We start from the raw sequence: 27,377 nt of genomic DNA, 5'->3' as shown, positions 1-27,377 counted from the left end.
TGTGTCCTAGTGCCTATTGTTCCACGGGCTTCCCAACTCCTGTTGCAGTTCATTTCTTACCGCTTGCTCTCTGTAAGGGGAATCTGTGCATAAATATTCCAAGGAAAATAAAACAGGTGCCCAACACTAGAAAACAGTAGCCTGCTAAATATATATGAAAGGGCATGCTGCCACAAAAGACTAGATAAAATAAGACAGCGAACATTCCTCCAAAAAGATTTGCTGCAAATGAGGTGATGCTGTTTGTAGCTGTCTCTGAACTCAGGGAAACTGTTTAAAGACATTTGGTATGATTGTTTCTTAATGATAATGATATGGACTACTTCAGTCTCTGAAGTGCAAGCAAGCTGACTGCATTAATTCTCCAGGGAAAGCCAGCAGATAAATTACATTAATGAATTTATTTTAGGAATGTTCATTTCCAAAAATCTCATAGAACTGTCATCTGTTAATCTTGATGTTTTGGCATATGGCTGTTATCCCTATTATTCTGAAATAACTGCTTTGCTAATACAATTCTATGAAGCAGAGCAGAAAATAAGAATGACCAAGTGTAACTAATTGGATTTGGGTATTTGCTTAGCACAATTTATTTACACACAACGTGCAAGTCTCACCATCAAACATAGCAGAAAAATCTTAAATAAAAAGAAAAAAAAAAAGAAGAAAGGAAATTTGTTCCTTGTAATACTGCTTTTGCAAATTTAATTTCATATATTCCTTTTAAATCTCAGTCACGTCTTGAATTATGTGAGAAAACAGGTAACAAAGTTTTGTTTGTGTTCTGTGAGTGAGTTCTTTAAAGTGGGATTATTTTGAAAGAACTGGTGAAGAGAAGATTTGAGGTGAAACAGAAGAATACAGTGACTTCCATATTTCCATCCTGGTTCAGTCCTCCTTCTGAGCTGTCTGGGTTAACCAAGTAAGTGTCATTTGGGAATTTCCCAGTCAGTTTATGCCAGTTTATAAATAGAGAAATTAACAAGAAATAATTAAATTATTGATGATGATGTATTTGCTCAACTTTAGCTACCAGCTCTTCCCTCTGGTATATTTTAATACTGGTCTATTTTAGTAGCTCAGTTCTTTTTCATTGCATTGCTTGACTGTTTTCATGCTGTACTGTTTCCCCTGTGACCCCAGCTCAAGACCTGAAATTGTAATGTGAAACTTTAAGCTGTAAATTATCCTGGGCTTTTTGTTTTGTTTTGTTGATGTTGTTGGGGTTTTTTTGTTTGTTTTTTGTTCTTTGGTGGTTTTTTTTTTTTTTTTTCCCAGGACAGATCATTAAATTGGATTAAGATTCATGGAATAATTTCTATTTTAATTGTATCTTATTCTAAGGGGTTTTTGTTTGCATAGATTAAATAAGGTCTGCAACAATGCAGTTTAAATCCTTCAGAAATCTGCTGAAGGCAGCAGTATACTGTGCAGTTTATTTCTAATTTAATGGCTTAGAAAACCAGTTCTCATTCTCTGACGGCCTGATGTAGGAGCTCAGGAAGAGACAAGACAGTCAGAATGAAGAACATGTACAAAGCTAAGCAAAGAGGAAGTGATTTTCAGTTCACAGTGTTACAATCACAGGATCACAGAATCACAGAATCCCAAGGGTTGGAAGGGACCTCAAAAGATCATCTAGTCCAACCCCCCTGCAAGAGCAGGGTAACCTACAGTACATCACACAGGAACTTGTCCAGGCGGGCCTTGAATATCTCCAGTGTAGGAGACTCCACAACCCCCCTGGGCAACCTGTTCCAGTGCTCTGTCACTCTTACAGTAAAGAAGTTCTTCCTGATGTTAACATGGAACTTCCTATGCTCCAGTTTACACCCATTGCCCCTTGTCCTATCACTGGATATCACTGAAAAAAGCCTAGCTCCATCTTGCTGGTGTTTCCTGTATTCCCATGACAAGTTTAGGGAAGGATGGTTGTAAAATCATGTCCTTTTTTGGGTTTACTATAATTTATATTTCCAAAGACTCTTGGGATACCAGGTTCAGTCAGACAAGGCTGAAGAGAAGTCACCAAATACATCATTTATTCTTCAACATGTTACAAAAAGAATTGCTGTAAGAGCTGGGAAAAGAAAGGCCACTGTAATATAATGGGATACAATGCAGAAGTGTCTACATATCTCTAAGGTGCACCCAGGTTGTAGAGAACATTTTATCCAGTATCAGACAGCTATTGAACAAGCAGATTCTGTTTGTGGGTTGTTTTTTTTTTTTCTTTTGTCTGTAATAATCCCTTGGACCTCCAGCACCAGGAAAGTCTTTTCTTCCTTCCTAAGGTAAATAGCCAGAAATCAATACTGGGTTTTGCAGCTCTTCTTAGGAGATACACTCTATCCCAATTCCCTTTAAAGAAACTAATGTCAATAGCATAACTATATAAACAAAATCTTTTCTGCCTTGAACCTAAGTATTTTCTCTGTGTTGTGCTGTCTTTAGTTTGAATATGTTTAAAAGGAACAGAAGCAATCTAACTACAACAAATCGATCCTCAAAACTGGGATATAAATATTGTAATACTTCTCAGTGATACTAGCAATATGACCTTTACAGATTAATGTATTCTTGTCTTTGCAAACAACCCTATTTATGGCTGACCCAGTTACTTAAGAGCTCATTAGTCTGAGCTGTAAATTGTTAGATGGGAAAGTTTAGAGTTGTCTTTAGAGTCAGATACTTATCTCTATTATTTTGGACAAATATAATCAGACCCCCTGGGGATCGATATTAGGCTGATTAGATTTACAATTAGAACAGGGCTTCTGTCAGTGGTGGAGAAGGTAAATGACAAAGCACAGGATTGAAAAGCCCGAGAGCATTTTCTGTCCTTACTGCTGGAGTTGTCTCACTCTCTGAATTTCCCAGCCTGAAAACACAGAGAGAAAGCTGCTGAAGTAACACGGCAACCTCTTCTCAGCCTTAAACCACCAGAAATCTAAACCTTAATAAATATTTCAGCTCAAAAAATGAGCACTTATCACAAGCAGAAAAGACTCAAGGCAGTGCTCTGAAACCTGGGAGCCCCTAAGCTTTCCTTTATTGTTGCTCCTAAATCCAGTCCAGAGAAATGGCCACCTCATCCTGGCTTGCTCAGCCCCAAGCCTTGCCCAGGGTTCATCCTGGCCATAAATTGGGCCTGAAGCAACAACACCAAACTCTTCCAAAAAGTAAGATAAGGTTCTACAGCCATACAGTACAGCTGAAAATCCCTTCCTCATCATTGCTAGGCAGTCCAGAATCTTTGCTGTGTTTCCTGAATTATTCAGCACCATCTGTAACTGTAACTTTAGGCATCACCACGTATTTTCAGCCCCCACCTCCAAGCTGACAGAAGGGAGAGAAGGTGACTTTCATGCAGGTTGAACCTCAGCCTTCTCTAGCTAACAATTCAAAGAATAAGCCTGACTGGATGTCTTCTCCTGACTTACAGGCACAGGCCCTAACCCAAACACAAGAATTAGCTGAGTTTTTAAAGTGAGGGAGAAAACCTTCAATACCACAGAAGTACAGGCAAGAAGAGAGATCTCAAATGTCCCCACTTAAGAATCCATTCTTCCTCTCAGTCTTTTGGTTTTGTACTGAGGAAACCCTAGCCTTAACTCTCCTGATATATTTCTTCGGTAGTAGGAGATCCCAGTGTCCCAGAACAGACCAAGGGGTTGACTCTAGAGAGACTCAATCCTGAGTACTGCTTGAAAATGCTTTCTGAGCACACTGATGTTAAGGAAGGAGTTAAATAGCTGATCAATCTAAATATTTACTGAGAAAAAACACAACACCTAGTGTTAGTTGAAATCCATTTAAAGTAGGAAGATTCCAATGATTTTTTATCTACTGTTTTCTGTATGGGTCAGTTACATTTTAGATACATCATAGGGGGAAAAAATTGAAAAGTATTTTATTCTGAGACTTTATAGTGAGGCATAAATTACTTTAATGGCACTTCATATAATTGTGTTTATATTAATCTTAATGGTCTTAAAATTTGTAAACAATCTTAACTAGCTAAATATGTGTATAGAAGACAGAGAATCACAAAAAAGCTGTGACTTAGATCCTCTCTGTAATTTTTAGCCCGAATACATCAAAAGTGATATGCATTAGTTGTCTCTGTTCACATGTCTCTGTTTATGTGTCTCTAAATTTAATCAGTATCATGTTTTCACCTAAAATCTAAAATAAACCTACTGGTTGGTTTAATGCCACGACCACATTCACATCACATGTAATGTCTCTGATGACAGTTGCAAGTGGGGTCAGAACATGTAAGTGGTGACCCCATAGGATAATCCAATCAAAGTGTATATGCAAATAAGCTAAAAGGTCGTGCATGTGTACATATGCCTTATAATAGCATATGCACAAATGCACCCCAAGTTCTATCACAGCAGGTTCTTGTAATGACTCAGATTATGCCCACAGGGCTTTGAAGTTTTTTGCTAAAGCAAATAACTGATTCTGTCAGATGCCAGTAATTTCAACAGCCATAATGTTCCTATTTTTGGACAGGATAACATTTCTCCAGTGGCTATAAAACATGACAAAGAATTTTAACAAGTGGAAGTTCATAATACTTTTTAAAACTCAGCATGGAGGTGATTAAAATAGGAAGCTAAAAATATAAGAAAAGTCAGTGTTTGTTTAGCCGCACCTTTTTAAAATCCAGCCTTATAGAGTGATGGGCTATTGGTTGTCACAAGCTCCCTAAGAGCAGTGACATCTTAAGAAACCCTAGTGTCCGTTTCTCTTCATATTTACCCTGCAGAATACTTGCTTTTCCCCTTGCCCTTTTCAGTCAGGCTCACATTAATAAAATAAATGGAAACAGTGAAAAATGCACAGTAGAAAAAGGAGAGAAGTTTGTAAAACTGCTAAAAAAAAAATGGCTCATGAAGCATAGGTCCCAATGAACAATTTCTGACGTTAGTTATGCTGTGCTATACAAGTGAATTTTTTACCTCATTACCAGCTGGAATGCTGAAATGTTTAAGTATGCATTAGAATCTGGAAGTTCAGGTTAGATATAAGGAGAAAGTTCTTTACTTGTGATGGTGGTGAGGCACTGCAACAGGTTGCCCAAAGAAGTGGTAAATGCACCATCCCTGGCAGTGTTCAAGGCCAGGTTGTACAGAACCTTGGGTGACATGGTCTAGTGTGAGGCATCCCTGCCCATGGCAGGGGGTTGGAACTAGATAATCTTAAGTCCTTTCCAACCCAAACCATTCTATGATTCAATGGTTCTGTGATCCAACTTGTAGATACTTGATACCCTGGCAGTACAAGAATCAGGGAAAAATATTATACATTTTATATTCCTGTAGACATCATGCTGAAGATGGATAAAGACCCCCTCCCCTATAGTGATCATTGGTCTCTGATTTTCTTTCCTCAGAACTTTCTAGCTTACTATCTGAAATTTACTGCTGGAGATTTTCCCAACCTAATGTCACTGGCAACCATAGCTTCAACAAATACAGAGATAGAATGACCTGTGCATGCTGTTGCTGGGAAGAAAGCAAGCCCTAAAGTCTTACTTAATTTTTTTCTTCTTGGATTTTCATGAAATTTCCCTCCTGAATTCGGCATCTCACTCACTTTAAACTCTATTCTGGCTAAATATGTTAAGGCAGGGCCTTGTAGAAACTTCTGGAAGTTGGAAGGAATGGCTAAATAAGTAACAGCTAGAGGAAATCCTCCCCCCGGAAGGTGGCCTATCCTACCCCTATACTTCTGTCCCTATGCTTTCAGGCCCATGCAGTCATACCAAAATGCTAAGAGTAAAATGATTTAGGGAAAGACACACAGAAGAAAGAAAGGAGAAGCAAAGAAAAGAAACTGCAAAGACATATAAACCTCAAAAATATGTTAAAAAATGTTCCCACATGAAGAAGTCGTGTAAATTAAACCCCACCCGTTTCCCAAAATTCGTTTCAGTCAGTAGGACTACTCAAGAAGCAAGTTATTACTCAAACTTAGAAACGTGGACATACACCTGGCCCTCAGAAAAAATGAAGTTTCTGCTAGTGGTTTCCAGAACTTCTCTCAAGTCATCAGTCAGATAAAAAACCTTTATATGTAGGATATGTTTCTTGCATCTTAGGTGTACTTCCTTGTAGCTGAAAAAGAGAAGTTTGAGTTAACAGGTGCAGCAATGTAAGTTATTTTAGTATTTAACTAACTATAGTTACCTATTCTTTGAACGGTTATAGCTATGTACTGTGATAAATTTGCATGTGATTTGGTGATGCCTTACTGTGCTTTACACCTAGCACTGTTGGTGTTTACACAACTGCTAAATGTAAAGAATGGCAACTAACACTTCCTTCCAGTTATGAGTCACTACAAGACTTTCTATGTTATAAATAATATATTATTTCCAGAAAACCTGTGACAGTTTTGTGATTGGTCACATTAACAGTTCAGCATGCGCCTACAGGAATATTACGATGCACAGGTGATGGAGTCTCTGAAGACAATCAGTAAGTGTGGCCTCGTTTGAGCAGGGTAGTTGGACAAAAAGACCTCTATAGGTCCCTTTCAAAAAACTCAACCATTCTATGAAGTGTGGGCTGTTCAAAAAGGAAATGTAATTAATGGTATCGAGCATTAATGACAAATAGATTACTGCAAATTCAAAACAAAATGTCCCCATGCAATTTGAATGCCAAAAATTTTAGGGTTTAAGGACTCCAGATACAGTATGCTTGCAAAGTGTAAGGCTGCTTAGAAAGACAGTAATATCATAAAATATTTCATTCTGGAGGTAGCTTTGCACCAGTATAAATCATGTCGTTTGACTTAATTATACAAAACCAGTGCTTACTGTTATTATCTGATTATTAACCCCTACGTGAGCTATTTACATCTCAGTGTTGAGTAATCAGCATAATGATTACCTGCCTGTTATGGTAATAATTAAGTTGAAAAGCTAGAAACAAAATAATGAGAGTTTTAATATTCTTTTAGGGTCAGACATAATGAGCATGCAGTGTAATAGTGGGTCTCAAATATAATGCAATTGAGATTAATTTTTAAGAGGGATGCTTTTTTTTTTTCACTTGTAGGTATTTATTTTTTGTTGAGGGGGAAGCTAAAATGGTTAGGATCAAAGTAATCTTGAAGGTCTGATTATAATGCATAAGACTTCATGATATGCCAGGAGAGGAAGGAACAGCTTACACCTGAGCCACACTTAACACTGTAGGCTACCCAGGAGATCCTCACTGGTGTGAAACGTCATCCCTCTGTTCCTATTGGTAGCACTGCAGCAGTTTACACCAATGAGTAGCATTAGGAGAAATCCTTTTAATCAGTGAGTTTATTCGTTATGGATGTCCAATGTTTCTTCAAATAAGGAAGACGCTTTCAACTTAGTATCAGAATAGTATCTTGTAGGGCTGATCCAGGTTGCAGAGTTATCTCCCAAGGGAAATGACAGAAATCTGCTGACTGTGGGCATTGGAAATTGGATTCAATATTGCTCTAAGAAATTTACTGCAAGGTACTAATACTGCAAGCGTGCTCATGTACAGCATATGGCTCTGATCTGAAAATACTGAAGCATGAGTTCATATTCACTTGAGTAGTCCTGTGGGACTGACATCGTAAATTCATCTGGAGTTCTGCAGCTGGTGTACATTTTGGAGAATTACTTGTTAAGTGTTCGTTTTGCCAGCAGATTAAACTACTGCTGTATCACATTAATTTTCTGCCATGAGTCACAAATTAACCATTTCTTGCTGCAATTTCTTAGTATATTTTATTCTCTTCTCAGTGTTGCTGTTCTGATGAACATAATAGCCCATAGAAGATAAAGCCACCAACTTCATGAAAGTTGTCTTTAGAATCATAGAATCATAGAATTGTTAGGGTTGGAAAGGACCTTAAGATCATCTAGTTCCAACCCCCCGCCGTGGAAGACCAGGCCTTTAAAGATTTTATTGGCTTTCTGAACTGTCTCAGTTTTGCTTAAATCGTCTGCTTTTCCTTTAAAGACAACTCAAAGCAACACCTTCAAGCCACATTACAAATATATAAGGAAAGACTCTAATTTGCATTCTTGGTAAAGAGTTGTCCTGAGTGAGCATCTGGAGTATGTTGGCATTATTTGCAAAACTCTTACAAACTAATCTTGTATGTACATTGCTTTTGCTTCTGGCAGAACTCCTTTCTGACTGTCTAACTTCATCTGAACCAGTTATTAAGCCATGCTTCATGTTTTTCTTTTAGTGTTTCAAATATATTTGCATTGCTTAATTATATTTCTGTTTAAGAATCCCTCATTACTGTTGCTTATTTCAGGCTCACAAACTATGATAGAAGTCCTATGCTAACCATTACAGGTATTTACTCTGTGTAAGGAAAAAAAAAATCAAACATAAATCATTGATGGCATAATCATTTACAAGATTAAAAAAATCAAAATCTGCTTTGTTTAATTGGAATTTCGTCTTCATGAAAAAGTTAGTGAGAAACTACTGAGCTGTCCATGGGTTAATAACAAGAGCTTTAGTATTCCTATTTGATTTTTATTCTGACCCCTTTGAAATGTTGGCTGCTTGTGATCATTTTCCAGCTCTGCTCTCAAGCATCTCTTTTATCAACTCTCTGTATTCTACATAGAGCACTCAGAAAGTCCCATACCAGTTCTCCCCCAAGGCTTTTCTCATCTGGATTTGTGGGGATTTGGGGCTTTTGGTTTTTTTTTTTTTTTTTTGTAATTGCATTTGTATTAAAGGTTACCGTGTTTTATTTCTCTACTGACAGAAATTCTCTAATGAAAGCTAGTATTGAAGACCTCAGCTCTGCAGTAAATTGCATCATCATTCCATGATAATTACAGGAGGAATGGTGAGGCCTATTCAGAGGTTACTGTGCGTTTTAGGACAAAAGAAAAATCAGATTTTATGTATATATTAAGGAATATGCAGCACCAGCTGATTATAAAGTCCTCTATTGCTTCAAATGGTCATGTGTATTTAACTTCACAGACATGAGTAATTCATTGACAGTAATGTAACTACTTGTGTCCACTTCGGATTGTTTGCTTATTATATTTGCAGTGTAGTTCCTTGGAGGAATTGTTTTAACTTGCCTTTCTTCTGTCAGTGCAATGAACCTTGCATAAGCCCTATATTTGAAGAACTATGTCCTTAAAGAAAAGAAAACTATGTCTTTAAAGAAAAGGGAGCTGTGTCTTCTACTTTCAGTGGATGCATGTTTTACAGCCAGAATATATTAAACCTTCTATTAGGTTTGGGTTTGGTTTTTTTGTTGTTTTTTTTTTTGTTTGTTTGTTTGGTTTTTTTTGGGGGGGGGTGAGGGGGGAAGTTATGTTTTGGGCTTTTTTTAAAAAAACAATGTAGAAATTATTTTGCTCAGTGAAGAAAAAATACTGGTGTTTTGCTTTGCTTAAGAGAGGTCATTCTATGTGCTGCATGAATAATTGGAGGAGAGAGAATACAAAGAGTAGTAGCTTTTATTCCTTAATATTTTTTTTTTTAATATTGTTCAAGATTAAAATGTTTGCCAAAAAGATTGAACTCCACTAAAGCTTCAGTAGATTGAGATGAAGATGAGTTTAATGTCTAAGATTATCTTTTGACTACTTTTTTTTAAGTATAGCTCTGTCAGCTAAATATAGTTCAGATTTTTACATTTTTATAGACCATGTGAGTTCCCTGCAGGCACATTGTCTCTCTTCAGTGATTTATATAGTTTGAATTATAGGGGATGATAAGCATTTGCTGTTCAATAGTGTAGTTAATGCTCAGCCCCCTGGGTAGCAGAGCAGTGAAGCATTTACTACTCAGTGGTAGTTCTGCAACAATCAGCAGCAGTGTGGCTCTATCACAGTAAATTTACATCAGTACACTTCATCCTTAGGGAGCTGAACATTCACACAACATAGCCTAAGGAAAACAATTAGAATGGACATTTTCCAGTCTTTTTGGGTGGCACAACAGGCGAAGTTTACTATTGTAACCATATCAGAAACAGAAATCACAGATGGTACAACGTGAAAATTATCTGACTTCTATTGTGTCTCCTTTTTTCCCTCTAGCATAAAAAATAAATAAATACTTGGACCAGAAAGTTTCTGGAAAGCTGAAAGTTGAAAAAGTTGTAGTATTGGTAGACACAGTGCAGTTCTTGTGCAGATGCCAGAGGCTCTGGGAGAGCTCAGAGTCCTTCACTACCATGCTTAGGAGGAACCTCCTCTATCAGATAGGTGAGCTTACAGGCACCATAGCTATATAGCACTTCTGTTCCTGTGATTGTGATGAGAATATAGCAAGGGCTGCTTCAGCCAAGCATTAATAGCTTTACTCTTGTAAGCTATTTTTCTTCAGTATGCCTGCAAGCATTTTATAGAGGAAGCCAGTATCATTAGGGATCAGGAGCACAAATAGTGTGCTCCTTTATTCTTCCAGTTGCAGGGAATGATGAAGGAGGAAACAGGAGTTCAATACCTGGCTCCAAGCCTGGAGTCACCAGCAGAATTTTTGGGTTTTGATCATGGGTTGGTTTACATGACACTAGGCCTGCTGGCAGCAGATATGGTACATTTGTCTCAAAGGAGGAAAAAGGATTTTTGCACAGGAGTTAGCCGGGCTCGTTGAAAAAGCTTTAAACTAGATTTGAAAGGGGAAGGGGATAAAGCCAGGCTCAGCAGAGATAAACCTGGGCAGCACATCGATGTTTGAGAGACACTGTGCTAGCAAGATCCTTTGGTCTGCCGTCTCAGTGGAGGTAGGGGATGGAGATCTATGTGATAGCAAAGATGCAAGGGTTCTTGATGTGTTAGAAACCATGGAAGTGCCTGAGTATAGTCATGTAGTAATTAGGGCTTCTTCCCCCTTTTTCTTGATGGGATCAATAGCCCAGATGAAGTGCATCTACACCATTGCACCCATGTGGACAAAAAACAGGAGCTAGAAGACATTGTGCAGCAGGATAACTGTGACATAGCTGCTAACACAGAAACATGATGGGCTGACTCACACAACTGCAATGGATAGCTATAAACACTTCAGAAGGGACAGGCAAGGAAGGAGAGGTGGTGGGGTAGCCCTGTATGTTAGGGAGCGTTTTGGTTGTCTAGAGCTTAATGATGGTGACAGTAGGGTTGAGCATTTGTGGGTAAGACTCAGGGGGAAGGCCAGCAAGGCAGATATCATGGTGAAAGACTGTTATAGAACACCCAATGGGGATAACAAGGCAGATTATTTTTTCTGTAAGAGCTGGGAGAAATCTTACAGTTGTGGGGGAAATCGGCTTACTAGATACAATACAGCAATACAATACAATACAGCAGAGAGGGAACAGCTTAGGAGGTTCCTCAAGTGTGTGGAAGATAGCTTCTTGGCACAGCTTGTGAGTAAGCCAAGTAGGGAAGGTACCCCACAGGACCTGTTTGTGAGCAGAAAAGGACTTGTGGGTGATGTGATGGCTGGAGGCCATCTTGGGCATAGCAGTCATGAAATGAGAGTTTTCAGTTCTTGGAGAGGTAAGGAAGCGGGTCAGTAGAACTGCTACCTTAGACTTCTGGAGTCCCAAGCGGGGCAAGTGTCAGTCTCTTCTCCCAGGCAACAAGTGACAAGGCAAGAGGAAATGGCCTCAAGAGTCACCAGAGTTTTATATTGGATATTAGGAAAAATTTCTTCACCAAAAGTTTTGTAGTTGTCAAGCACTTGAAATGGCTGCTCAGGGAAGTGGTTGAATCACCATCCCTGAAGCTATTTAAAAGATGTGTAGATGTGGCACTTAGAGACATGGTTTAGTGGTGGACTTGGCAATGCTAGATTAACAGTTGGTCTCTGATCTTGAAGGTCTTTTCCAACTTGAAGGATTCCATGATTGTATAAATGTATGTTTCTAGCTTCGTATGAAAACTGGTGAAGCCAAAGCAGAAAGAGGCCCCAGGGGTTGGCCAAAGTCCTTCAGCAAGACTATGACAGAGTAAAAAATACAGCAGTGGTTCCTGGGATGTGTTGCTCAATGGTTTAACTGCTACAGTTGGCACTGTCTCTCTCTGAAATGCACCTGGAGACCTCAGGCTGCAGTGCAACCTGCAGTGAGAATAAGAACTGACAAAGTTATTTTTTTTGTTTCAAGATATAAAAGATGAGGCAGAGGAATCTATGCACAGGCAAGATGAGCTTCAGCCTAGGAAAGATAGCAGCTAGGTGTGAAGCAGGATTTCTGTAAGTACTCCATCTCCATGGATGCTGTTGTGTCTGTAAGAAAAAATGATTGCAACGAACCGAAGAGGTGTAACTCTTCTTTGGTGACAGAGAATCTATATGTAATGACCATTAAACCTACACTGCATTTTTTAACCTGACTGGTCATACAGTAGAGAGGCAGCAAGCATAAACATAGGTATACTTAAGTGCAGCTTTCAGGGCCCTCAGATCTCCACATTTGTACATTTGATAGCAAAACCACACCAGAGTGACTGAACAGGTTGTCTGCAAGAAGGCTTCAAGCTGAGAAGGCACGTCATGTATCCCAAAGACACCTGTGTCATGCTTTGTGCTTACCTGCCTGCCACAGCGTGGAAACAGCATAAGGACATTGTGAAGAGCCTCAGAAAAGCTAATGTTGACAGGCAAGAGAAGATTGAGGAAAAAAAGCACGATTTGTGCTAAAGTCATGGAGACAGAGCTGCTGACATCCCCTGGCCATGGTGAGAATGTGACACTACCTTGTGGTTGCAAATAATTAAAAAGCAGTTTGGTAGCATTAGAATTGGGACTGTTTTGGAATCAGCATAAAAATTAAGAGCTGCAAAATTTTCAGAGAACAAGAATCTGATTCATAATGGGGCAGGGGGTTGTTTAAAAAAATAAATGACTGATTGGCTGAGAATCATGAGAAGATCCCAGATGAGCTGTTTCACTCAGTGATCTGAGGGGGATGCAGTCAACAAGGCGTGTCATTCCCCTACACCTGTCCTGCATCTGACCTTAAAGCATGGACACTGAGAATAAAGTGAGGAGGACTCCTTACATAAAGCCTGGAATGAACCCTATAGAACTGACAAAGATAAATCTTACTCGGTAAAAAAGTGGGGCCTGTTTGGTCACTCTAGTCAAGAAAATCAAAACTATGTTCTAGTCGTAGAAGGACTGTGAAACTGTGAAATGGAAAAATAAAAGAACTATGAATAAAATCAAAGAAAAAAAATGAAAGGGTCACGCTTGGAGTCAAAGAGATGAAGGGGCATTAAACTAATAGCAAACCAGCCCACTATGAGGCAGAATAATAATCTCAGCAACTTCGGGGTTCAGGTAACTTACCCATTCCATCACCCAAAGCTAGAGGCAGGTCTCTGGGGACAGTGGTAGTAATATTTGGATAATTTCAGTAGTAATATCAGAAGGAATTTGATAATAATGAAGGATTCATTAGGTCAGGATTCAGAATCTGTGGTCTCAGAAATAGGAGAGGAGTAGTTGTGGAAGGAAGTGTATTAATGTTGTAAGTCTCAGTGCACATGTGTGTAATGCAAAGAATCTGTATTGCTTTGGCTCTCATAAGGCATTTTCTTCTGCTGTTACCTCTACCCTATTTCCTGTATCACAGTATGCCTAAGGCAATAGGAGTGAGCTGCGGCATAATGTGGAGTTACACGATGCAAATAAAGATGAGGGTGCCACACGGAACATCTATTACAAGTGATACTGTGGATAATTGAAAAAGTGGATGTCTTCAACAGATAGGAAAAAAGTATTTCTTTAAAATTTGTGTGAGAGAGAAATCATTGATTCAATCAGAATGGCACTGTACCAGACCACTTTTACAGACTCTTTCCAGAGCAGAATCACATATGGAAACAATTTTCGATAACGTGCTATAAAATACATTCCAGGGAATAATCCCATACTGGCAGAGATTTAACTAGACAATTTAATAAGCCTTCCATCCCTAATTTCCCTCTGCCTGTATTCTTTAAGATGAAGCCACATAATTTTATGTTCTTTATAGCTTTTGAGTCACCCAATATCTTCTAATTTACAGCTTGAGCTGTGTATAGCTCCAGGTTGCATGAGGAAGAAAGGCACCCTAATCATAACAACAGATTTCAGATATGGCATTGCCAACTCCAGACCCTAATTTATTTTTGTTTGTTTATTTATTTATTGATTTATTTATTCATTGATTTATTTATTTATTTATTTATGTGGAATGAAATATACTGATAAGAAATATCCGCAGTGTCCAGCCACCCCTTCGGCATTTATTAAATCCTCATATTAAGTGCAGAGCAGTAACAGTGATACAAAAATAGGGGGCAAGATACACAAAAATGAGGTGAAAAAGGTTTGAGTGAGGCCATCCTCATTTCTTAAGTGTGAGCATTGGGAAGAGGTGCTGTTGTATTATCAACTGGGCTGTATATTCTGTGTAGCTATCAAGGACTGTGAACACTACACAGCCTTTGATGGGCAGTGTGTAACTTTCAGAGGTCTGCAGTGTTTCACGTATTCTGAATCTTGAGAACACCTTTCTTCAGAGCACTTCTGAATTTCTCATCTGTTGGCAAGCTAAATCTTTGACAAAAAGTTTGATACCTGAAGCTCCAGCTTGGGAGTACCTAAAAGAGAGGTATTTGGTCTCATCTTACCTAACCATAGATATCTAAATCTTAAAATGAGAAAAATCACCTTCTGAAGGTACTGCACTCTCTGTTGACTATTCTAGCCTTACAAAATAAAGACAGGCAATTCCAGAGGCCAGTTTATCCCACGTGTCTGTCATATGAGGAATGGCTTGAGATGACCAAGAGTAAAACTTATGCTTCACAGTTTAATAGATGAAGTTTGATGGGATGAATTTCAACCAAAACCAGAATAATTTCAATTTTTTTTTCCTTGAAAAACAGTAGGATACAAGGCTTCCACAGCCTGCATTCTTACTGGTGCAAGTGTGAGGAAAATTGTAAAACTGCTAAAAATATTTGTAAAAAGCTTTCAAAAATACTTTGATCTATGCAAGAATACTGTTTTGGGAAGATGCTTTTCAACAAGAAGCTGTCAGGTGAGACTGCTGACTGTTTTGTTAATGAACAGCACAGTCAAAGGAATTAATGTGATATGTTGATAGGTGAACTAATTAGAAAGGGAGATCTATGAGATTATAACTGTCATACCAAAAGTACCAGGAGAAATGCTTCCCACCCCAAACTGTGTTCACTTTCACACTGAATGCTACACTTTCCAAATGACAGCAATAGAAAGCAAAGAAGGACCAGAATAGCATTTAATTAAAAATTCATACCCAGAATTTCCAACAGATGGGGGGGAGGAGGGAGAGTAAGAAACCAAATAATGTGTTTGTTTGTAACCAAATGTGATTTAATTTTCTATTTTTATTTTAGATTTAAATAGTGTGCAAACTGATTATGAATCAGTAAACGTAATAGATTATATATAGATTTTCATTCTAGATGTAACCTCAGGTTTTGGAATAACTAGAAGTTTAATGTTTGTTTTCAGGACATGATTGTTTCACCTGGGATTCTACCAGGAAGTCTGTTTCACTGGGAATGTGTCAAACTCAGGCATGGCAATGTTGGTTCATCAAAAAGCAACTGGAAGTATCCCTCCGATTGATTTTTCTACCAGCAAAAGCTTGATAGGTCTGTCTTAATAATACAGTTGAACCTGAAACAGGATGATTATACGTATCTATGATAGACTTAATCTTGTAAAATACAGAACACCCAAACTCTACTTTAACAAAGCAATGAACAGTTTGTTTTAAGAATGTGTTTGTATCTGGACTGTTCATAAATATTATAATTTGGGGGCAGACAGCAGTAACTACTGACATCAACCTCGCAGAGGTGTATGTGCATTGGTGTGGAAAGGCCATATTCAGTGTCTTGTGGTTTTGGATCAGTTTGAGTTAAAACGCATTATAAAGAACTAAATGTACAGTCAAGAAAGAAAGCCAGCTTATCCAACCACTTAACAGCATTGATTGAAATCTCAGTATAGGCAGTACCTGGACTGAGGTTTGCCAAAAAGATATTGCGTGTTGATTACTGGTGCCAGAAATGTCTTTACAATAAGCTTTGTGGTACAATCAATATCGGGAATGGGGTTTTGCATTAAAATGGGTTTGAAAAGACTTTTAGAACTATGTTTATTTCTAAACTTATTCCAGATATACATGCAATCTCAACCCTAGTCTTACTAGAGAAATGACAGACTAACCTAAGGCAGGAGAGCTCTACCTGTAGGGACTTAATGGGAAAATAAAACCTGCATGGCCTTACCTTTGTTTGTTATTCCAGTCTGGAACATCTAGTGGAGAAGTGCTCAAACAGCTGTATTAGTAGTGGAAAAACTTGTACATTCACTTGTCTTCAGCTGGAGCAATATGCAGTTGCTGTATGGAACACTGCAGGCTTCAGAGGCCTTCAGTAACTGAATGTGACCTAGTCAACTACTCTTATAAAAGAAAGGATCAACATTATTTATTGATAGGATAGTACTTCATACATTCATGTTATGTGGCAATGGTAAAGAGGGTCTGAGATTTATATTTCCTTTTTCCAGAAAAACAGATCAAAATGTGAGGTATCAAATGAAAAAGGCAATTGATCTGTACTTGCAAATTATGTCCTTACCTTGAACACAGTGCAATGGTCCAACTCTGCTGTAAACTTGACTTTGTTCAAGGTAATTTGATATTGATCAGCCTTCAGCTGTAATGCGGCAAGTCAAACTGATCAAATGTAATGTTACACAGATATGGTTTTTCAGGCATATTATTTCTATGAGAAATCTTCACATCACAGAGAAAAAAAAGCAGACTGGAGTAAACATTTATCATGCTTAATTTCTTTTTTCCCCTTCTGATGCATTTTTTTGAGGTCTATTTTTAACATTTGAAAATGACTGAGAAATATGTGGTCATTTTTGACATTGTGTGAACATTGTTTTTTTTCTTTTTCAGTCCTCTTAAATGTACTAATAATGTAAGCAAAGAACTCAAAACAGACATTTCAAAAAGAGGCAATACCCACAGTGTTTCTTTTGAATTCAATTATATATTGCAACTCCTCTCTGAAATCCAGTAAATTCTCTAAATTTAATGGGGACTTTTCTTGCTTACTTTAACAAAGAGAGTCTTTAGACTCTGCCAGAATTCATATTTATAAATAAGACACATTCATCTGGCTTCTCCTGACTTCCAGTGTTATAGTGCTGGCAAGTGTGTCCATTTCCAGTGTAGCAGAATGGCTTTTCTGTGGCTTACCAACTCGAGATACCATTTGCAGCTGATGAACCCAGCAACCATACCAACTGATATATATACTTGCATAAATAATTCTTTTGCATCTGCTGTAGCAGGAAGATTTATCCACAGTGGAAAAAAAAAATAAGAAAATTTATTTAGTTTTGACCAGTATAATTTACAATGCATTTCTACAACCAGGCACATTTTGAAAGGTATTTTACTTAATGAAAAGGTACAAGTGTCTTATCCATACATCTTTTTTTCCTGCATCTTCAGCATCCTAATTTTAAGACTTATTTTACTCGAAAAGCAAGAGTTTTCAGTTCTGTCTTTAACTTGGAAACAGATGTTCTCAGGAGTCATGCAATTAAAACTTGGGTAGTGATTTACCTTAATACTCAAATGAATATCGAATTATATGATTCGCTTTCATGTTCAATATATATATATATATAAGTAGACATAGTCAGTATGGTTGCTTAAAATAGTCTATTTTCAGTAGGAATTACAGCAGCATTGAAAATTTATCAATGGTGTGTGTTACGCAGCCAAATAATCACCATAGTCTTTTTTAGGCACTTAATGGCATTAAATCTTCACATATTAGATTCTGACTAGCAGAGTCTGGACAAGCTTCTTGTACAAAGAATATAAAACATGTTAATTAAAAAATCCAAATGCAAAGTCATTAGCTTAAGACTGTATAGCAGAAACATGAAAATAGTTATGTTTTTTCCCTTAGGATGACAACTTCACAATTATAAACCGAGCTTGGGAAAATATGCTTAGGAGGCACTACTTTCAGATGAACTAATTAAGAATGTTCTGTTTATTTTGTGTGCACCCAAGTGAACATTAGTATTAGGGCAGAAAAAATGAGAATTTTTAAGTCCTGTTCACAGTTTGTTCAAGTGGTTAAAGTTTGGTTTCAAAGACAGTGTTTCAAACTCAGGTTGGACATATTTTATTCAGCATAATTTTAGAAGATAATAAAAATGCAAACAACTCCTGAGGGTATGTCATATCACCTAAAGGAGGAATTCAGATGTCCTCTTTTAATTAAAAGCACTGAATTAGAAAAAAATAGAGACCATAGAGATTCACTTAAATGTTTCATAAAAGATTCAGAGATTATGGTATTCAGGCTATTCTTGTCAACTATTCAAGAGTAAGAACTGAAGTCTTTTCTGCCCTGCATTTACAGTTGCTGCAGCATCATATCTTTTGTATTAAATATCCATGTACTCATCAAAACAAATCCCATTATTTACATTGGTACTTTTGTCATGTTTTGCCACCTGATAAGAACTGATTGAAATCAGTAAAATTACCTCAGAAGTAATCTCTGCTGATGTATTCATCTGTTCTGGACCTGAAGATATATCTATGCAAACATTACTGCAGAGAATAATTCTTTTTATTCTATCTTGTGATCAACAATATTAACAATAAAGTTGTATAGCTTCAGATCTAGCCCTAAGCATGTAAAATTTTACAGCAACCTTTTCCATTGTAATATTAAGGGTCAAACTGCCATTGCTTCAGGACAAATACATCAGTGCAGGCTGCATGCTTCCTTACTCCTTCTATGAATGGGAAAGAATCAAGTGAGCTTTTGTAATTAGCAAAATATTGCTAGCTGAACTGCCATAATATATTGCATGCATATGTATATATGCGTTATAGAGATGTAGAAATCAACATACTCAATCACTCCACGGAATGTGTTAAAAAGATGTGTGTGAAATTTTACCATGAGTGGATACATTGCTTTGCTTTTGCTTAATATAACATCATTAATTTATTCATTCTCTGGTGATTATCAAAATGCTTGGCAGTCAAACATGAAGTGACTGCTTCTTAGAAAACACCACTTAAATTAGCCAGTATTCCTAGTGAGAAAACAATGAAGTCTCATTGTTTTGAATTCGGTACCTACATTTCTACTTTGCTCACAGCTTTTCTAAGCTTGTCTTTTTTTTATTTTGTTTTGTTCTATTGGGAAAGAAAACATTTTGACTAGCTTGAAGGCTTAATATGTTTCTATGAACTTTTTATGACAATCATTAGAAACAAAGTGCTTCATGATTTCTGTTACTTGATGCAAGTCTTTGGGTTTTTTACAGTCCATCTGCATTAAAGGAAATAGAAATATCTTGCTGGCAAGCCAGTAAAAATACTTTTGTAATCATTTAGTAGCTGTAGAAAATAGCTTATCTGGACCAGACTTGAAATTTAAGCAAAGAAATTTGACTTGTTTTTGTTTTCAGACAAGCCATTGTTGAGCAGTGTTGATGGTAATGAGATTACTGTCTTGCTCCTTGTCCCTCAGTCTGTCCCTCAGTGTGTGTGTTTGTCTATATTCCCCTACTTTTTAACTGATTGACTAGTTTAAACTGAAGTCTCATGGATATTTGTGCAAATCATTGCTAAAAATTTTATGAAAATATATAGCCAGGTAGAAGAGGGAGATTTTGTGTACCTTCTCAAAGGTACACTATGTTTTAGAGGAGGCAAAGGCATTTTTTCTTCTGTGCAGTGGAAAAATAACCAGTCACATTGTTAGTTACGTAGCAGGATCAAGTAAATTCTCTGAATTCACTTTCCATGCAGTTCTTGCAGAAACACAGCAGCTCCTGGCTGAAATTCACAGGAAAGTGCCAATGCTGCTGTTATGATTGCAGCTCTTAAGTTAATAAGGATGTTTTCCTGGGGCTTCCTTGGATTCCAGCAAAATCCCATGAACACTGCTTAGGAGAAAAAAGTTTTTCTCTTCCCTAGTAAAAATGGCAAATTTGTTTCCTAGATGCTGTCTCTTGTTTTCCCGTAATTCACAAGTCTAATAAAACATCACAGGTGAAATGGAAATTGTAGTGCAATTAAGTTTCCAATATATTAATAGCCGAGGCACCGTGCAAGAAATCACACACGATCACAAAAAGGGAAAATTATGGTGGTAAATCACATATATATGAGAGGTACTGTTTCAAATGCTAGTTTCACCTTAAGGAAGACAACTTATTGCACAGAGAAGGAGGTTTACCTCACTTCACGTTGAACATTTATCTTCTTTCCTTAATTCAACAGTTTTACTAAACTGGAAATTTTGGTGTCAATATGGCATGTAAGCCTTAACAGGAGGCTGGGGGCCTGATCTCTTTACACTTCAAATATGTGAAACCAAAGTGACTTGACCAGAAAAAGACAGACCAGAATAAATAAACTCTTAAATAGACAACCTGCTTAAAAATGTAGTGTAATTGAAGAGAGTAGTTTCATTTATTATAGTTGTACTTCTCTAACACCAGTGCCTGAGCACAATGAAAGTTTAGAATGTTTTCATTTCAAGCCCTTGTATATTTCTTGGGAAAGGATTGAGCTAAACCAGAGGTGGCTATGGGAAGAGGGTATCCAGCTGAGAAGGGAGGAATTAGAATCTGAGTTTGTTGTTTCATGAAAAAAAAAATAATAACCAACATTTAAAATAAAGATATATATACATTCTCACTATTTTTTTTTTCAAATGAAAAGTGATTCCATGCCATATGCAACCTGTAGACCCCAAAAACCAAGACTTCAGCAGAATTTCCTGAAATTAGATGTTTGTGAGACAGCTATAAAGAAAGTGCAGGAACTTACAGCAAATGAACCATTCTTACTGACTCTTGTTACGGGGTTGAGGTAGTCATGTGACCGGTAGTTGTCAGTCAGAGAGTGGTGATGAAGTTTATGTAGGAGATGCAACACCAGATTTTTCTCAGTGTTATCACTGTTTGGGTTTGTTAAGATACTTTCCTGCTAGTGCTTGACAAGTAACAGCAACTATAAAACTGACTGTTCTTGAGCCCATACCAACAAACCACATCACGTAAACCTCTCCAATCAGCTCATGCTAAAATAAGAAAACTATGGAGTACCGGTGTGAATTGCAAGGTGAAACGCACACTTGTTTGGGTTGAGCTAGCTGACCACAAACTTAAAGTTGACCTTAAATATTGCCGGTTGTGTATGCTAGTTCTCACTGTGCAGAAAACAATTATTTTCATGCTTAGCTACAAGGCTGTTTAATGAAATGTTGAGTACTGGAGTAAAAAGTTAGGCACTGGAGACCTCAATTTGAAGCTTTCTGTACACGTTTTTTCATGCGCCAACTTCTTAATGCAAAAATTGCTGTATTTCTGCTGTACTCAAATTAAATGTCAGAAGTTAATCTTTACTCTTCAAACTTTAACCCAGTTCTTGTTTGGCAAGTTTGAAATATGTATAGATATGGAAATAAGGGTAATAGATTTGCTAGGGCTTGACATCAAATTAAAAAGAAGCAATTGGATCATCTACTCTACCTGACACAATCTGACTTCATCCATTCTGTGGATAAAGAGTATCAAAGGAAACTCATTAGACACAATGCCAGGTGAGCCAAAAATAATGAGGGTGGGCTGGGTCATGGAAATAATAGAAAGAAAATTTGTTTTCAGAGGGTTTTTTTAATACTGTATAGCAGAATCCTGTTAAAGATCTGAGGAAAAGGGTTCCTGGAAATGAGAATAGTCATCTTCTGTGCATTATTTATGTCTATCATAAACCTACCTTAGGGTTCTGCCAAATGGCTCTATGTTCAGGCTTGTTTGCCTTTTAAAATTGCAGCTCTTCTTTCTTTTTTATTCATGGTTCATATGGAGATGCAAAGTCTGTGACAAAGAGCAGGTAAGGAGACAAAATAGGCAGTGACAAGGTAAGAGAATATAAACAGAGAAGTAGATATGCTGAAATATTACAGAAAATTAGCACCTACTTCCTATATACTTCATATGCTACATCCAGCAACCAGAGCTACTAACATTTTTAATGTAAAAAGGGGATATAGAAATAGCAATCTGGTCTAGTGGGAGGTGTCTCTGCCAGTGGCAAGTCTGTTGAAAGTAAATGATATTAAGGTCTTTTGTAACCCAAACCATTCTGTGACTCTATGAATCTATGATTCTGTGGTTCTTTGAAATATCTTCTCACATCTTTGAGTATAAATCATATACTCTTTACCAAAAGTACTACTGCTAAGTGAGGGAACACTATGACAAATATTTTTCTCTTTTTGTGTAAAGTTTTGGACCTGGATTTTTTCAGCCTGTGTAACAGTGCATATCAAATAGTGAAGCAAAAATGAATAAGCCAGTAGTTTATTTCAAAAGCTAAAGACAAACACTGCCAACAGCTCTTGCCCTCCAAAGCACTTAGAGTTTCATTAGTGAAAATATATGGTTGTTAATAGATGTGCTACTAAAAATTGAGGTTGGAAAGGAATGATTTTGCTGTTCCCACAGATTCCTTCATCTGGTTCTTCACTGTTTCACATCATGGTGGTTTGAATTTTATTTCAAAAGCAGCGTATTACATTTCTTCCCATGTTTTGCCAGTTGGAGGATACAAAGCAATACTGCTCTCTACCTTTAGAGTTTGTGGGGTTTTTTTTTCTAAATAGAAGTGATTTTATAACCTCTCTTTCCTCCAGCCAGCCTGATTTGTTGTAGTTTGTAATGACAGAAATCCAGCATCTTTGGCCATATGTAGGGCATGAGATACAGCCACTGCAGCTAATAAGACATAACTGGCTTCAGTGATCTTCAGGACCTCTGAACTGAACATAGAAGAGGCTCACACGACTGGAGTTTCCAAGTTCTACTGTAAGGTAAACTGCTGTAAAAGTTGTAAAGCGTGTGCAAAAAAACTTAGTGGTCTTCTGCAAATGGTATGCTACTACTTTCAGTACAGAAATGCTTCTTTGTCTCAGGATTCCTTTTTGGTTTTGGGGGTTATTTTTTTGGACAAATAGTCCTGACCTGTGAGAGGAGTCTCACTAGAAAACCACCATTAAGTGGAGTCTGAGTAGTAAAAAAAAAAATCATATAAACCCCATTTTTTTCCTACTGAGGTCCTAAGAGAAATATCAAAGAATTTTGGGTTGGGGCTAGGTAGAATCCATGTACTGAAATCATTCAAGAGTACCACAGACTTGTAAATAGAACATTAGATAGGTAGTGGAAATGTGGATTCAAGTTCCAGAGGGTAATAAATAAATAAATAAAACCCCATGCCATAAAAATGTAACTTTTTAATTATTTCAGTGAATTCCAACTACAGGGAAAAAAAAATACTTGTTTTTATTTTGCTCTTGTTCTCATGGGGGACTTCAACCACTGTGACATCTTTTGGAGTGATGGTACGGCCCAGCACAAGCAATCCAGGAGGTTCCTGGATTGCTTGGAAGACAACTTACTTCTGCAAGTAATAGAGGAGCCGACAAGGAGAGGTGCCATGCTTGACCTCGTGCTCACCAACAGGGAAGGGCTCGTTGGAAATGTGACGTTCCAGGGCTGCCTTGGATGCAGTGATCACGAGATGGTCGAATTTGAGATCCTCAGGACAGTGAGAAGAGCGTGCAGCAAGCTCACTGCCCTGGACTTCAAAAGAGCAGACTTTGGCCTCTTCAGGAGCCTGCTTAGTAAGGTTCCATGGGATATAGCCCTGGAGGGCAGGGGGGCCCAAGACTGTTGGTAGATATTTAAAGATCACCTGCTACAAGCTCAGGAGTGCTGCATCCCAACTAGAAGGAAGTGCAGCAGAAGGGCCGGGAGACCTCCTTGGACAGATAAGTTGCTGCTGAGGAAAATTCAAAGGAGAAAAGAGGCTTATAAAAAATGGAAGCAAAGACAGGTGGCCTGGGAAGAATACAGGGATGTTGTCCGGGAAGCTAGGGACCAGGTTAGGAAAGCTAAGGACCAGTTAGAATTAAACCTAGCCAGGGATGTTAAGGATAACAGGAAGGGATTCTATGTGTATGTAGCGAATAAAAAACAGACTAGGGACAACATAGGCCCCCTCCAGAAGCTATCAGGAGAACTGGCTACACAGGATTTGGAGAAGGCTGAGTGACTTCTTTGCCTCGGTCTTCACTGGCAAAGGCTCTGACTGCACCACCCAAATCTTGGAAGGTAGATGCAAGGACTGTGAGAACGAAGACCCTAGGTCCACTGTAGGAGAGGATCTGGTCTGAGACCATCTTAAGAACCTGAACGTGCACAAGTCCATGGTACCTGAAGAAATCCATCCGTGGGTCCTGAAGGAGCTGGCGAATGAAGTTGCTAAGCCACTGGCCATCATATCTGAAAAGTCATGGCAGCCAGGTGAAGTTCCCGATGACTGGAAAAAGGGAAATATAACCCACATTTTCAAGAAGGGGAAAATGGAAGACTCGGGGAATTACAGACCAGTCAGTCTCACCTCTGTGCCTGGCAAAATCTTGGAGCAGATTCTCCTGGAAGGCATGCTAAGGCACATGAAAAACAACAAGGTGCTTGGTGACAGCCAGCATGGCTTCACTAAGGGGAAATCCTGCCTGACGAATTTGGTGGCCTTCTATGATGGGGCTACAGACCTGATGGACAAGGGTAGAGCAGCTGATGTCATCTACCTGGACTTGCGCAAAGCATTCGACTCTGTCCCACACGACATCCTTCTCTCTAAATTGGAGAGATATCAATTTGATGGATGGACCACTCGGTGGATAAAGAACTGGCTGGATGGCCGCACACAAAGAGTTGTGGTCAATGGCTCAATATCCAGATGGAGACCAGTAACGAGTGGTGTCCCTCAGGGATCGGTGTTGGGACCGGTCTTGTTTAACATCTTTGTTGCTGACATGGACAGTGGGATTGAGTGTACCCTCAGCAAGTTTGCCGATGACACCAAGCTGTGTGGTTCAGTTGATATGCTGGAGGGAAGGGATGCCATCCAGAGGGACCTAGACACAATTGTGAGGTGGGCTGATACCAGCCTCATGAAGTTTAACCATGCCAAGTGCAAGGTCCTACACCTGGGTTGGGGCAATTCCAGGCACAGCTACAGGTTGGGCAGAGAAGAGATTCAGAGAGGCCCTGCAGGGAAGGACTTGGGGGTGCTGGTCGATGAGAAAATGAACATGAGCCGGCTTCAGTGTGCGCTCGCAGCCCAGAAAGCCAACCGTACCCTGGGCTGCATCAAAAGGAGCGTGACCAGCAGGTCGAAGGAGGTGATCCTGCCCCTCTACTCTGCTCTTGTGAGACCTCACCTGGAGTATTGTGTGCAGTTCTGGTGTCCTCAATATAAGAAGGACATGGAACTGTTGGAACAAGTCCAGAGGAGGCTCACAAGAATGATCAGGGGACTGGAGCACCTCCCGTATGAAGACAGTGTTGAAGACCAGATTAGATAAAGCCCTGGGTGGTATAGTTTAGTGTGAGATGTCTCTGCCCATGGCAGGGGGGTTGGAACTAGATGATCTTAATGTCCTTTCCAACCCTAACTCTCCTGTGATTCTGTGATTTATAGGTAACATAAAAAAACCTGTGTAGAGAAAATTGCATGTGGGAATAACAAGCTGAACAACAAAAGAAGAAAAAAAGAAACAAAAGAAACTGGTTTTGGCAGGGATTGTTTTACTTAATCCATGAATGGAAAACCACTGCATATTTTTTTTAAGTGGAGCATTATAATAATTGTTTTGAAACTAGTTGGTTCAGGACTTATTTCATGGTCTAGATTATTAAATGATAAAAGGTGTAATCAAGTAATTCAGCTGTCAGTACACTTGGTAAAATGAGAAATGTTTGTTTAGACTTCAAATTATGATTTATTGATTTGTTATTTTACCCCCAGGAAGGAGCTTAAATGTTTAATTCTGAAGCTTTTCTAAGAGTATACAAAGCGCACTGTAAAGCATAAGGCAACTTTGCTGGTACATACTAGCATTTTTAGTTCAATGGGTTTTTTTTATTTTCATTGCAAACTGAAATTTAAAACCTTAAATTAAGCGTAAAGCAGATTTTAACTGCACAGTGTTCGTTTTGAGTTGGAGACAAAAGCTCTCACTGGTTTCACTGGAAGACGATCATGTCTTTCTTTGTTATCTAAAGTCTGTTTTAATTCATTGAGTTTTTCTACCTGAATTTGTGTTCAAGTTGCTTAACTAAGCCTCCAGATACTAATGAATTATCATCACAAAATTGTTGTCAGGAAGAGCATGATTTATTTGCACTTACATGCTGGAACAAGGAACATTAGAAACAGTAAATATCTTTGTGGATCTGGTGCTGTCTTCAGTGTTGCATGAACACCTCCTGTACCCTAGCCAAATGCCTGTGCCACAGAGCTGTTGTTCTCTTGATGTGCTATCAGGACATTGATTAGTACTCTAACAGAAGGAATATAATTCTATGTAAACTTAAATTCATTGGACCAAGTTGGTTTTGGACTGGCTTTTTATCATGGTGTATTTTGCAAACTGTAATGGAGCTTCCTTATAGAGCCCAGTTTCAGCAAATCATATCTAGTGGCATGATTGTGACCTGCTTTTCCCATCACAGGGTGTTGACCAAGGAGGCCTTGGTGTAATCTTTTTCTTATCCCTTTCATTCTGTACGTTGGTTTGCACAAGCCAACCCACACTTCCACCATATAGAAGAATAACACGTAAGCTGAGTATCTTCATATAATGTTTTATGTATACCTGGGGGTTTCTGACAAAGCCCTGTTTTGCAGAATATGAACTTGAAAATTTAGCTTCAGAGAGCATGGGAACTTTTCTAGGACTTCTGACCACACCTGTACACAAGCTTTTCATCGTGCCTACAGTCATTACATCTACTTTACTTATATTTCATTGCGTATGAAGAGCACATTCAATAAAAAGCTTGATTGAATTTTGAAACTGGATTGAAGTTTCTTGTCATATCCATTATTTGGTCAAACCAGAAAATATAATGTATAGAATATAGACACTGTAGAATGAAATTCTTGCTCTTTGTTTAACTTGGAACTACTAAGTATAAGCCTGCTTTATTAAAACACAACTGTAAAAATTCAAAGTAGGTGAAATAAGTAAGGCAAGGAAAAAAAAAAGCCGAAGACAGAGACAATAAATTAGAAGCAGGATACTTTTTCATGAGTATTGTAGGAGCTGAAGTGGAAAATACTGACTCATTCCCCAGAAACAGAAGACTAATTCTTACTGCATTCTTAAACTAATTGTGCAGACTCACCAATTCAGCTGAGTTTCAGATAGGTAGCTAAAT

The sequence above is a fragment of the Lathamus discolor genome, chromosome 3 (assembly GCF_037157495.1).
Source record: "Lathamus discolor isolate bLatDis1 chromosome 3, bLatDis1.hap1, whole genome shotgun sequence".
Lineage (NCBI taxonomy): Eukaryota > Metazoa > Chordata > Aves > Psittaciformes > Psittacidae > Lathamus > Lathamus discolor.
Note: the sequence above shows the minus strand (reverse complement) of the source record.